Genomic DNA, 13,915 nt, shown 5'->3' with positions numbered 1-13,915 from the left:
TGAACCGCACGGTTTACCTTTGGTATAATTTTTCAAGATGTTTAATTCAAATGATTAGGCGTTAGCTACACCATTAGTTCAGAGTATTACGGATATGACTCAACGATTACTCCTTGCTGAGAGTGAATTCGGAAGTGGTACGAAATGTCCGAGGTTAATGAATATGGATAACTATTCCACTTGGAAGTCGAGATTTAAGATTTGGTCTGATGGTCAGGACACGAAGCTTTGGAAGTAAATTGAAACCGAATTTCAATGGCCACGTTCACCTGTTACAAATGAATTGTATACGTTGCATAATATTCCTTCGAAAGAACGTGAAGAGTATACCTTGGAAAAAAAGATGTATTGTAACTTGACAAGTGCTCTTGATGGTCTGATTTTCCATCAATTTGTGAAGGCACGTCCTAATCCAGCTGGACGAAGTCATCAACATTTGGTCCCATTGCGAGGTACTGTCCTAAATATGCCATGAACGACTCCCAGTAATATCTCTAAAATGAGCAAATGCACAGCGGAAGATTTCTTTTATACCTGAGAATAAACATGCTTAAAAGTGTCAACCAAAAGGTTGGTGAGTTCATAGGTTTATCATAATCATTCATTTCCATAATTTTAATAGACCACAAGATTATCATATTTATAAACAGAACCTCTCGTCTTCATAAAGATAAAATCATTCATATGAATTGAACACCTGGTAACCGACATTAACTTTAATGCATAAAATATCCCCAAACAGAACCTCTCGTATGTATAATATAATCTCAAAGTACTAAAGCCATCCATAACCTGAATGTGGGTTGTTAGGCCCAATAGATCAATCTTTAGGATTCGCGTCAATTAGGAACAGAACCTCTCGTCTACCTAGTTCTTAGGTTACCAAGCTAAAAGGGGTGATATTCGGTTTAATAATCCAACCATAGAATGTAGTTTTGAGTACTTATGTCTATTTCGTCAAACATTTATAAAAGTAGCGCATGTATTCTCAGTCCCAAAAATATATATTGCAAAAGCATTAAAAAAGGGAGCAAATGAAACTCACAATACGATATTTTGTAGTAAAAATATGCATACGACGAAACTGAACAATTGCAGGGTTGGCCTCAGATTCACGAACCTATATCAAGTATATATATATTAACAGACATAATAACAATTAACAAGTTTATATATTAATAAATAACTTAGTTACATCTAATTATATTTTTTTTAAATAAATACTTAATATTTATATATTAGATACATATTAAAGTGTTTTAATTAAAATATAGATAATGTATTAAAGTTTATATATATGATTATGTACTATAATGTATTAGAATTAATGTTTTCATACATAATTATTTTATTATCTATAACATATATATATATATATATATATATATATATATATATATATATATATATATATATATTCATAAAAGTATTTATTTGTTATAGTAATAATGATATTAATAATAATAATAATGAAAAAAATAATAATAATAATTAGGTAATAATAATAATACTAATAATAATAATAATAATAATAATAATAATAATAATAATAATAATAGTAATAATAATAATAATAATAATAATAATAATAATAATAATAATTTTAATAATAATGATAATAAAAATAGTGTTAATAAATATATATAAAAATCGTGTTAATGATAAGAATAATAATAACAATAATATTACATTTGAATCTTAAATTATAATCTTCATTATTTTTATAATAAAATTTTATTTTCACATTTAAAATCGTTATTTTTATAATTATAACCCTAATAACATCATTGAATCCTTTATTTTCCTAATCATAATAATTCTAATAATAATGATGTTGATAATACGAATAATAATAAAAATAAAAATAAAAGTAATACTACCTTAAAGAGCTTTTCCTAAAAAAATGCCGCTAACCGGGCTCGAACCCGTGACCTCCCGTTCACCCAACACACTCCTAAATCATCCCTCTGTGTGTTATTTTCTGTTATAACTAGTTCCATAATCGTTTTAACCATTAACCGACTGTTTTCTTCTTCATACCCATCATCATAATTCGCCCAACAAGAACTACTTTAAAGGCCTGAGTCATAACCCAATTCCTGGTTGAGTGGCCTGCTGCCCAAATTAAATTAGTCCAATTTTGGTTGTAGTTAAATTTGGATTTAGGTTTATTGAATGACTAGCGAATTTTAAAGCAGCTGGAAGTTGTAGGGTTCGATCTTAACCAGGAACAGAAAGAAACAACAATGGATTCGGTTGAGGTATCAGTCTAACCAGAAAGAAATCATCAAACAGTATTAGTTGCAGGTACATGGTGGTTGTTTAAGTTAATCATCGTCTTTCTCATCAATAACATCATTCATCATTCACTTTCGTTTATCATAAACCTCATCATCTCTGTTATACCTTATCATTCAACTTCCTTCATTCGTGTTAAAAAAAAATGAGACAGTACAGCTACAGCAAAAAGGTTTCGAACTATAACAAGCAGTTGCAGTTTTTGGACTTTGAAAGAAAAAGTAACGGATATCTCGAGAAGCAGCCCATAATTTGATCTTAGCCTAATTCAATATTGCAGCCCACAATAACCCGTTAACAATAATTCAAATAATATAACTGTGGTTTCCTGTCGGTGGGAATACAAACGAAAGAAAAAAAAATAATAGAAGAGCTCAAATGTCTTTATCAAATGGGGTTTTCTTGTTTAGTAAATGTAAGCCACAAAGAAAAAGAAACATGCAAGTGGTAGCCATCTTGGTTTATGGTTTGGTTTTAAAATACAAAATCAAAATAAAGTAGCAGAAACAACAAGAAGTGATAGGTTGGTTTTCGAAGGTTGGTAGCTGAAATGGAATCATATAGCAGTGGTAGTAGATAATTTATAGCAGTGATAACATACAGTCTATAGCAGCAATATAAGGTGGTGGTTTGCGAGGTTTAAAGGAAACAAAAAGAACGGTAGCAAGTAGTATGCAATTTATGGTTTGGTTTTCGAAATTGCAGCCATAACAGTAATGGGTATCATGGGTTTTATCGTAAACAAAAACTAGTACAAAAGTTGAGCTTCGAACATATTAGTAGTATTACTAGTTACAAGATGAGGATATGGGTTTGATGTGTGAAACAGAAACTGCAGCAGTAGACAGGAATATTGTAATGGTGATGGTTTGGATTGGATTTGATTGTTTCATGGTTGTAAATAGAACAAAAAGTAGCGGTACCTGAATTTTATGACTTTTCGTGAGTGTTTTACTATCGCAGAAGGATAGAGAGAGAGAAAAAAAAATAATATTATATGATGGTTGTGGTGGTGACCGTAGCAAAACAGTAGGTTGTGGTGATGTGTTGGCAGTCATTGAACGAGAGAGAGTGTGGAAGGTGAAAGAGATGATGAACGATAGTTATGAAGGTGGACGTGGTGATTTTTGAACGATAGTAGAGAGAAAAGGAGAGTGACGGTTTAGTGGTTGTAGAAGGTGGTAATGGTGGCCAGAGGTGACGGTTGAGGTGGTCTCATATGGTGGGTTCATGGTGGGTTTCAAGGTGGCGGTAACAGGAGACAACATAGCAACCGTTATCGCTTGTAGTTCGATGGGGTGGTCTTGGTGGATTGTGGTTGCATTAAAGTGGTAATCATGGATGTTGGGTTTTTGATGAGTGAAGATGTTAGTTCACAAAGTAATAAGAAAATAATAAGGTGATGGTTGTATCAATATTGAAGTGATCGGGTCTATGTAAGCATATGTATATGTAGGACTATATATGAGAAAGAGAGGAGTTATTGTTAAACAAAAAGTAATACAGTAATTTAAAGTTGTTCAATCATGGACTAATAATGCATAATAATTTGTTATAGATTTCAATCAAGTATAGCCGCCTGTCATATAGTGATGGAAAGGTTCAACATATAATCACGGGTAAAACAGAAATACAGAAAAGAGAACAATAATTATATATAAATGATTGTGATACGTAACAACTTGTACGTTCTAAATTTTTTTTACATATTATATTTAATATAACTAAATATAAATATAAATATTTAAATAATAATAAAACTACTAATAATAATAATGATAATAGAAATAATAATATCAAAATAATACTAATAATAATAAGAATAATGGTAAAAGTAAATTAAATAATAATAATAAAAATATTAAATAAAATGATAATTTTTAGTAATCACAATAATAATAATCATAATAATAACTAAAATTATAATTTTACTACTAATTATAATAATAATTATATTAATAATGATAACAATAATATTATTAATATTAATAATAATATAACAATTTAAATGTTTTATATTATATATATATATATATATATATATATATATATATATATATATATATATATATATATATATATATATATATATATATATATATATATATATATATATATATATATGCATCTATTTACAAATAGTTGTTCGTGAATCGTCGGAGATAGTCGAAGGTCAATTAAATTCATGAAACAGTTCAAAATTTTTGAGACTCGACCTAACAGACTTTTCTTATCGTGTCAAAAATATTATATCGTATCGAGAGTTTGATTTACAATTAGTCAAAATTTTCAGACTCGTCATACAATTTCTGTGTCATGATAACTCATTCAAGATATGGGAAGCACTTCGTACTTTTAATGAAGGGAATACATCTTACAGAACTAGAAAAGGTTTAGAGTTGAAAGCTGAGTTTGATTGTTTTCACTGGAAAGTTGGAGTATCTATTACAGAATTGGTTGAAAGATACCGTCATTTGCTAGCTGAACTACACAAGTATGATGTGACCATTGCTGAGAAAGACAAAGTAACATGTCTAGCTGGAGCAAAACCTTTAGAATGGAATGGTTTCGTATTAACTATGAAAACCAGTGGAGAACTTGCTACTGCTACAGTGAACTCGTTTATTGCAATACTTCAGGAAGAAGAATTAGAGTTATTAAACAAAGTCAAGAGGTCTAAACAAGTTCAAGACACGAAAATGTATTGTCCAAATGGTTACACACCGCCTAAGTCAGCTCATTCACCATTTCAAATAGCTTTTGCTACGAACAATCAGAATATTTATGGTTTGAATGTTAGCAGTGTGACAACCCGGAAATTTCCAACCAAATTTAAACTTTATCTTTATATTATTCCGACACGATAAGCAAAGTTTGTTAAGTTAAATCTCAAGAATTTTAAATTGTGTTCATACATTCATTATAACCTTGACCAAATTCTGACGATTCACGAACCGTTATATATATATATATATATATATATATATATATATATATATATATATATATATATATATATATATATATATATATATATATATATATATATATATATATATATATATATATATATTATAACTTGAGAATATTAATAAAGTATTAAACGTATAATACTTTACATGAACGTATTTGTCTCAATATGTTTATCGATGAAATTAGAAGATAATATTAAATGATTGATTTATCAGATACATTATGATATGATTACGGGTCTATGTTATGAGGTCCACTGTGATTTAAGAAATCTATTCTTTTTGACAACATTCGAAAAATGGTAAAGTGATTTATAAGTAAGAACGTGAAGTGTAAATAACTTAGATGTTGGATATCGACAAGTTAAGTAACTCGATATTTTTCATTAAGATGATTTCATACGTTTATTTAACCTTTGAGCTTTATCCCATGCTTCACCAACAAACTGTAATTTAAAAACTTGAAACCTATTATGAATATATATGATTCTACTTTTCTAAAACATTTTATGATATAACGATTTTCATTATTTTAACCTTTAAACAAAATGATTCTTAAAAATATATTTGGTTTTGGAAAACAAAATTATTATATTTATTTGATTTAGTTTCAAACGTACAAAAACGTTTTCAGTTTAAAAAGAACTTTATTATTAAAATGTATATAACTTTTATAAATATCTAGAACCACTTTTGACAACTCATTACTTAACAGTATGATAAAGATAACGATATTTATATTTTATTTTATTAAATATATATAACGATTTAAATTAATATTATATATATTTATACGCGTATTATACGTACATAGTTTTATACTTTTACTATACTTAAACTTTACCTTTACTTTATTTTTACTTTACTTTAACTTTAATAATTACTTTAATAATTCATACTTTAATAATTCACTTTAATAATTCACTTTAATAATTCATACTTTAATAATTCATACTTTAATAATTCATACTTTAATAATTCACTTTAATAATTCATACTTTAATAATTCACTTTAATAATTCAAAAATCTATTATAAATAGAATTCAATAGGTTTCATTATTTCATAGAAACTTGAAAATATTTTTCTCTAAACTCTCTCAATCGATTTACATATATATATTTACTCCGTATTATTTCAAGATATTATTAGTATACATAAAATATTACATCAGAGTGCTGTCCGAGTGATTTCGAAATTGTTTTTCGAGTGGGATTGGATTAAGGAAATTATGGGTTATAGCTATGGAGGTGATTGGGTATGGTTCATGGGTATGCTCGTGAGGTCAATATAGTGTTTATCATCTCCGTTGCGTCTACGTACCTTTCCTGCAATATTGGATCTCAATATTGATACGTGAGTACTCATAATTTAACTTTTACATACTAATAGTGTATCCCTGACTAGTGCTCGAGTATATAGGATTATGCATGTTTGTACTTTTGATATTGCCTTTAGTTAGGTTATGTTGAATCCTGAATTAGTTATATATGCGACTGAGATAAGGTATAAGATATACATGTCGTTAGAAAGCTAGCGAAAAATTAAGAACTTTTCATTTAGATATCGAATGATTTCGATGAACGGATTTGAAGTTATAGTCCATCGAATTTTTGTATTATTATTAAAAATGATTATTATTATCGTCGTTATTATCGTCATTCTAGTTTTATCTTATTATTATTATTATTATTATCTTTATCAATAAAAGGATTTATCATTAAAAATTGTTATTTTTTTTATTATTACTATCGTTATTATCGTTAAAGTTATAATTAGTATTATTATTATTATTATCCAATTATTATTATTATTATTATTATTATTATTATTATTATTATTATTATTGGAATTATTATTATTATTATCATTATTAATATATATATCATAATTTAAAAATAGTTATTGTTATTGTTATTATTATTATTACTATATTATCATTAAGATAATTATTAGTATTATCGTTAATAATGTTATACTAACTATCATTATTAATATTAGTGTAATTAAAATAAATATTTGTAACACCTAATTATTTTGATTACTATTATTATCATTATTACGAACACAATATAAAAGACGATTAAAAGCTATTAAACGAAACGATTAGGAAATAATGGGTAAGAGTATCATGATGAAATTAAAATATTATAAGATATTGATTTAGATAAAATTATCATTCTTATTATTTTTATCATTACTATTATTATTAAAATTATCGTTAGTATTAAAACTATCATTTTAACAAAAATTATCATTTTAGTAGAAATGTCATTGTTACTATAAAATATCATTGTTATTATTATTTTAAATAGAATTATTATTTTAAAGATAATATTAAAAATTATCGTAAATATTAAAGTTATCATAATTAGAATTATCGTTTTATCATAATGTCATCTTAGTAATTATAAATACTGATATTTTTATAATAATTATTATTATTACAAAATAATACAACTTTTACTTACTATCATTATAGATATTATTTTATCAAATAAATATTTGATACAAACATATTTTACTATGTGTAATAACTTACTTTAATAATACCTATCATATTATCTTTATAATATTAAATGAACCCTATAAATTTTATTACTTAATATATATAAAAGTATATTTTATTATATAAATATAATATAAAATTTTATTTAATAATAAATAAATTATATTATTTACTCTAATAAATCTTTTAAAAATATTTAAAAATATAAAACGACGATATTTAAACTATATATTAATCATGTATAGATTTTTGGAAATTATTTTGAGTCAAATTTACTTTTGTTGACTTTTGCATATTAGTCTCGAGCATTAGGATTGTGGTACACTATGACTTGACCTAATTTGTTAGACAAATATTGACCAACACATAAATATATATAATTAATTTAAGTTCATGAATCCGAGGCCAACCTTGCACTTGTTCAATGACGTTATATGTATTTTTACTACGAAATACAGTATGGTGAGTTTCATTTTATCCCTTTTACTCTTTACATTTTTGGGCTGAGAATACATGCGCAATTTTTATAAATGTTTGACGAAATAGACACAAGTAATTGAAACTACATTCTATGGTTGAATTATCGAAATCGAATATGCCCCTTTTTATTAAAGTCTGGTAATCTAAGAATTAGGGAACAGACACCCTAATTGATGCGAATCCTAAAGATAGATCTATTGGGACTAACAAACCCCATCCAAAGTACCGGATGCTTTAGTACTTCGAAATTTATATCATGTCTGAAGGAGGATCCCGGAATGATAGGGGATATTCTTATATGTATCTAGTTAATGTCGGTTACCAGGTGTTCACCATATGAATGATTATTTTTGTCTCTATGCATGGGACATATATTTATGAGAACTGGAAATGAAATTCTTGTGGTCTATTAAAATGATGGAAATAAATGATTATGATAAACTAATGAACTCACCAACCTTTTGGTTGACACTTTAAAGCATGTTTATTCTCAGGTGTTAAAGAAATCTTCCGCTATGCATTTGCTCATTTTAAAGATATTACTTGGAGTCTTTCATAGCATATTTCGAAGAATGTTGCATTCAAGTCATTGAATTCATCAAAGATTATTATTAAATCAATTTATAGTTGGATAGTGGATATTATGAAATGGTATGCATGCCTGTCAATTTTCGATGTAAAGAAAGTTTGTCTTTTAAAAACGAATGCAATGTTTGTAAAATGTATCATATAGAGGTCAAATACCTCGCAATGTAATCAACTATTGTGAATCGTTTATAATGTATATGAACGGGTCCTTTCAGTTGGTATCAGAATGGTGGTCTTAGTGAATCAGGTCTGCATTAGTGTGTCTAACTGATAAGTCGTTAGGATGCATTAGTGAGTCTGGACTTCGACCATGTCTGCATGTCAAAAGTTTTTCTTAACATTTCTAGTCGGAAATCATCTGCTTATCATCCATAGGAAATTACATGCTTATCATTATTAGTGTAGACACGTCTTGCTACATTAATTGCATGAGTAGTGTATAGACAAAATTCATATCTTAGCGTATCTGCTAAATCATATCTTATCGTATCTGTTACTTTAAACTTTTGCCTGACATATCCCGCAAATTCCTCCGTAATCTATGAAATCTTTTGATCTCTATATATAGATATCCTATGTAAATAGAATACCACCCGATAGCCGAAAAATCATTTTATATCGAAAATCCTTTATCCAATCGTACGAAATGGAATTTGTCATCAGTTCAAGTCACTCGGATTCTGAAATGGAATCTCACTCAAGCTCCGAAAGTAGTGTGACCGAAATGGATCAACCAATCAGTCATCACCTATTCTGGATGAATTGGGGATGGGTTCGTAGCCTCCTCAATCATTGGAAACAAGAAGAAGGCGATCCTTTCCATCCACCACATTGCCCTCATGGCGAAGAACCTGAAGCACTTACCGGCGAACCTGTTCGAGACACCATTTTCTCTCTCATTTCCAGGGTATCTCATCACGATTATATACTACATCAAATTCTAGATTTTATTTATCCGCTCGTTCCGACCGACAATCATCCTGGAATAATAGAAGAAGTCAATGAACTTCGCGCTCGGGTAGTAGCTTTGGAGAATATGGTGTAGAGATTACAAACACCAGCAGCAGCACCAGCAGCATAACCAGTACCACCATCATCAATGCCAATAGTACCATTACCACCTCCAACCACAACCGCGTTGTAAACCTCAACTTCACAATCTATCCCACGAGCATCAACGTCATACGCACCATAGATACCAAGGAGTACCAACAACAATAACTGACGAAGTATTAATTCATAACTTCATTGGAGAAACATTTCGCTGCGATTATATAATCTCTAAAGTCTTAGAGATTATCTAATCTAGCCCTAACCATAAATTAGTTAAGCGAACCAAAATGATAGAAGGAAGAGTAGAAACCCTGACAAAAATGGTGTGTGATTAATAAGTTAAACTTGTTTTACCAACAGCATCAACAGTACCGTCAACGTCACCAGCATCGTCAGTACAGTCAACATCAGAATCAACAACACCTATAACATCACAAACTCCGTCAGTTCAAGAATCACTGTGGACATCATTACGAATCAATAACGTGTATATTGTATCAACAAGTTATGAAGAATTAACACATTTCCTTTGAAGAAATTATATATATATTTTACATATATATATATATATATATATATATATATATATATATATATATATATATATATATATATATTTTTTTTTTGAAATAAAAAATAAATCTTTCCGTGCTAAGCTATTGTGTGTGAATCTTAACTACTCGGTTAATTCATATTAGTCTCTCGCCCGCGACTTAACCATCGTTAACTACAATCTCTGTCTCAATTCAAAAAATTCCAATTCCTAATAAATCAAGTATATATTTGATTTTACACTTCATCATTGATGTAACCGAAACTTTTCAGATAACATCATTCGTACTTTGCGAAGTTCACAAGAATTTAACGAAAACCAACATCACATCTCAACAAATAACGAAGTATTGATTCATAATTTCAATATTATTGAAGAAATACTTATGTAACCTCTAAAGCCTTCAAGGAATTATTCAATTCTAGTTCCAACCGTAAATCGAATGAGTTTAATTTAGTATTAACTCATTAAAATCTATGTTACATCTGAGGAGAATATATACATATATATTTTCATAAAGACTGTAATAAAATTCTTATGTACAAAATATTAATTGTGAAAAATTTTTAACGGGTAGGTAATACCCGAGAGATATATATATAAATTCACAATTAATATGTTACATTCTTCGAATCAGATTAAGCAAATTATCAATTATACTCCCTACTTTCACAATAATATACATTCTTTCATAGAAATCAAAACAACCATACTCATTCAAACCCAATTACATATTCTGATTTTAAAATCTCAGAATTCAATTCGAGATATAACCGGTACCATCACTTTTAGATTCCTACATCTTTCAAAGCTATACTTTGACTTCAAAAGTGTGTTAGAACATCAAATATATACAAACGATTACAATCTGTGTTCAAGCCCTTCGAAAATCTCTGAAGACACTTCAAATAATGAGCAATCGAGATGATTGTCTAACCACATATTACCCACAGTTATGTACTAAAAAAGCTCTCGAAACCAAAGTCATAATTCAACACATATCTGTGTCAGATCTTTTGGCATTTATTAGCAAAAATAACCTTGCAATTCCTTTGCAAAGTGGCAAATTATATCACAGCTCCCGCAAGACAACTTTGATTTTTTCATTCGGAGTAGTCTTATCATAATTTTGATATATGTGATTACCATTTTATTACCGGAGAACCTTTCATATTCCACCACATTAGCAATAAACTTACCAACAACTTTACTGATCTTGGACATTCCGAAGAATCTTTATATTTATCGAAACCTCATCATTTACTCATCTGCCTCTTGTAACGAGAATTGCCATACGAATCATTGGGAATTAGCAATCAGTATTTTGAAATCTCACAGCATGTTGACGCCAATAGTTATACATAACGTCTATTTCCAAGGCTTACATACTTCGAATGTGAAGTTTTTGAAAAACACTCTAAACCGCGAACTAGTTCTCGAAATGCTGATGAAGCAACAAAAACTGTAAACGACCTTAGCAGTAAAAAGTTTGATGATAAAGATTAGTGTATTAACAAAGCTCGGAAATAGAGAAGTTTTGGAACTGGAAAACGGATTGAGCAAAGTATGAAGGAGGCTGTGGACAAATCACAAAGACTGAACCTGCCTTCAAAGAATCCAAATGATTCAGTGTCTGCTAAAGTCATTAACGAATACCTTGCTCCTAACACTAAACCCTTACAGACAATATTCTTCATCATCCTCTGATATTAGAAATTCTAAGATATCGTCGTATCTTTCATTATAAATATCCTCCATATTTCTGAAGATATTTCCATAACTATTCTTATCTGGAATCATTTATCTCTTTGCGCTATCTGTATTACATCAAAAAGGAAACTGTTTAGTTCCTATACTCTGTAAACCTTTGAGTTTAAAATATGAATGTTTTTGAAGTAGTGTTGGAAACTGAAGCATGAGTTAGTATAATATAATGACACTTGATCAACGTGATTATATTACAGTAATTCATGCTGAGTTTCTAAATGGAACGTGATGATTCACATATCATAACATCATCATGTTCCATGTTATACAAATCTTATATTCTATTTAACCTCTAAAATATCAAGAAAATATTTCTTGATGATTCGGCCTTTTCCAAGGTATTCTAGTAATTTGACAAGTCAAGATCGTGCCATCACAATTTCCTTCCTAGAACATTAACAATGTTCATTCCGAAATTCATATCTGTGAATTCTGGACCATTACAAACGGTGCTTAATCGCAAGAAGAAGAAACGAAAGGACAAAACTCCGAAATAGAAATTAGGGTATAAATTGCAGCAAATAAAAGAGAGCATTAACTGTGGATGACAATGATTATAGAAGATAGAAACAGAGACTTTGAAATATAAGGGAAGATATAAATCCCAACGACAAACCAAAAATTATAAACCATATATATCGATGCATATAGCAATATAAAGACACGGGAGAACTAGAAACACTATAAACCCAAGAGTATAGTAGAAGTAAATAGATTCTTCCGGCAGTAGATGAAAAAGAAGAATGACCGATATGAAAGTTATAAGTATATCGAGAATCAGAACTGGATGGAGCATATTGATGAATACTTTAAAATATGAGTTGAGGGGGAAAGAATAGAAGGTGATGAAACATGACTAGGAACTTAGAAATCAACAGATTTAACTCACACAATGACGGAATAAGTGAATCAAACCCTATAGTGAATAGGTTAAGCTTTTTGGGATTAATTTAGTCATACCACAACTAAATCAAGTGTGATTAGATCAACACCTAGAGCTATTATTCACCACCTGGGTGATTTGGGTTGAGAGAGAATCGGAGAAGCTCACCAGATCTGAGTGTGTGTAACAAATGAGAGGCTTAACCTAAAGTGAAGAACATAAGACTTTATATACCCCTGCTGTTGACTCACCCGTATGATTCATCCATCACACATACGAGTAGGCTTCATCAGCCGTACGGGTGATCACTCACTCGTGTCTTCTCATTTAGGTTGTAATTGTGACTTAACTCAGCATCAACCATGCGTATGAGCCTGTCAGCCGTACGAGTGAGGCTTCACTCGGACGTCTGACTAAGTCTAACATAGTCAAACATCCAAATCTCGTTCCTGCAGTTGCTGTAACCACATACAAACACGGATAGGACAATAACGAACAATCATGGTGGCCTGTAAACTGTTATACCTGCAATGGATGTGGGTAGATGTCTAGGGACTTGCATAAAATGCATCAACAGAAGGTGTGAGTTGTAAGAAAACGAAGGAGGTGAATTTATAAGAAAATCTCCGACAGAACAATTAAAATGGACGATCGCATTTAAAGCGGATCCTAATTCCTTTTGTTACCGGAGAATCAAATCTTATTACAAAGATTTTTTTTAAATCCCTTGAAATCTGGAAATCAATCATATCTACGTCAAATGATAAGATGAATCTACACTTACTCATTTCACTCTTCTATGTTAGCTTTATT

The sequence above is a fragment of the Rutidosis leptorrhynchoides genome, chromosome 2 (assembly GCF_046630445.1).
Source record: "Rutidosis leptorrhynchoides isolate AG116_Rl617_1_P2 chromosome 2, CSIRO_AGI_Rlap_v1, whole genome shotgun sequence".
In the NCBI taxonomy this organism is placed as follows: Eukaryota; Viridiplantae; Streptophyta; class Magnoliopsida; order Asterales; family Asteraceae; genus Rutidosis; species Rutidosis leptorrhynchoides.
This window is presented reverse-complemented; position numbering follows the sequence as displayed.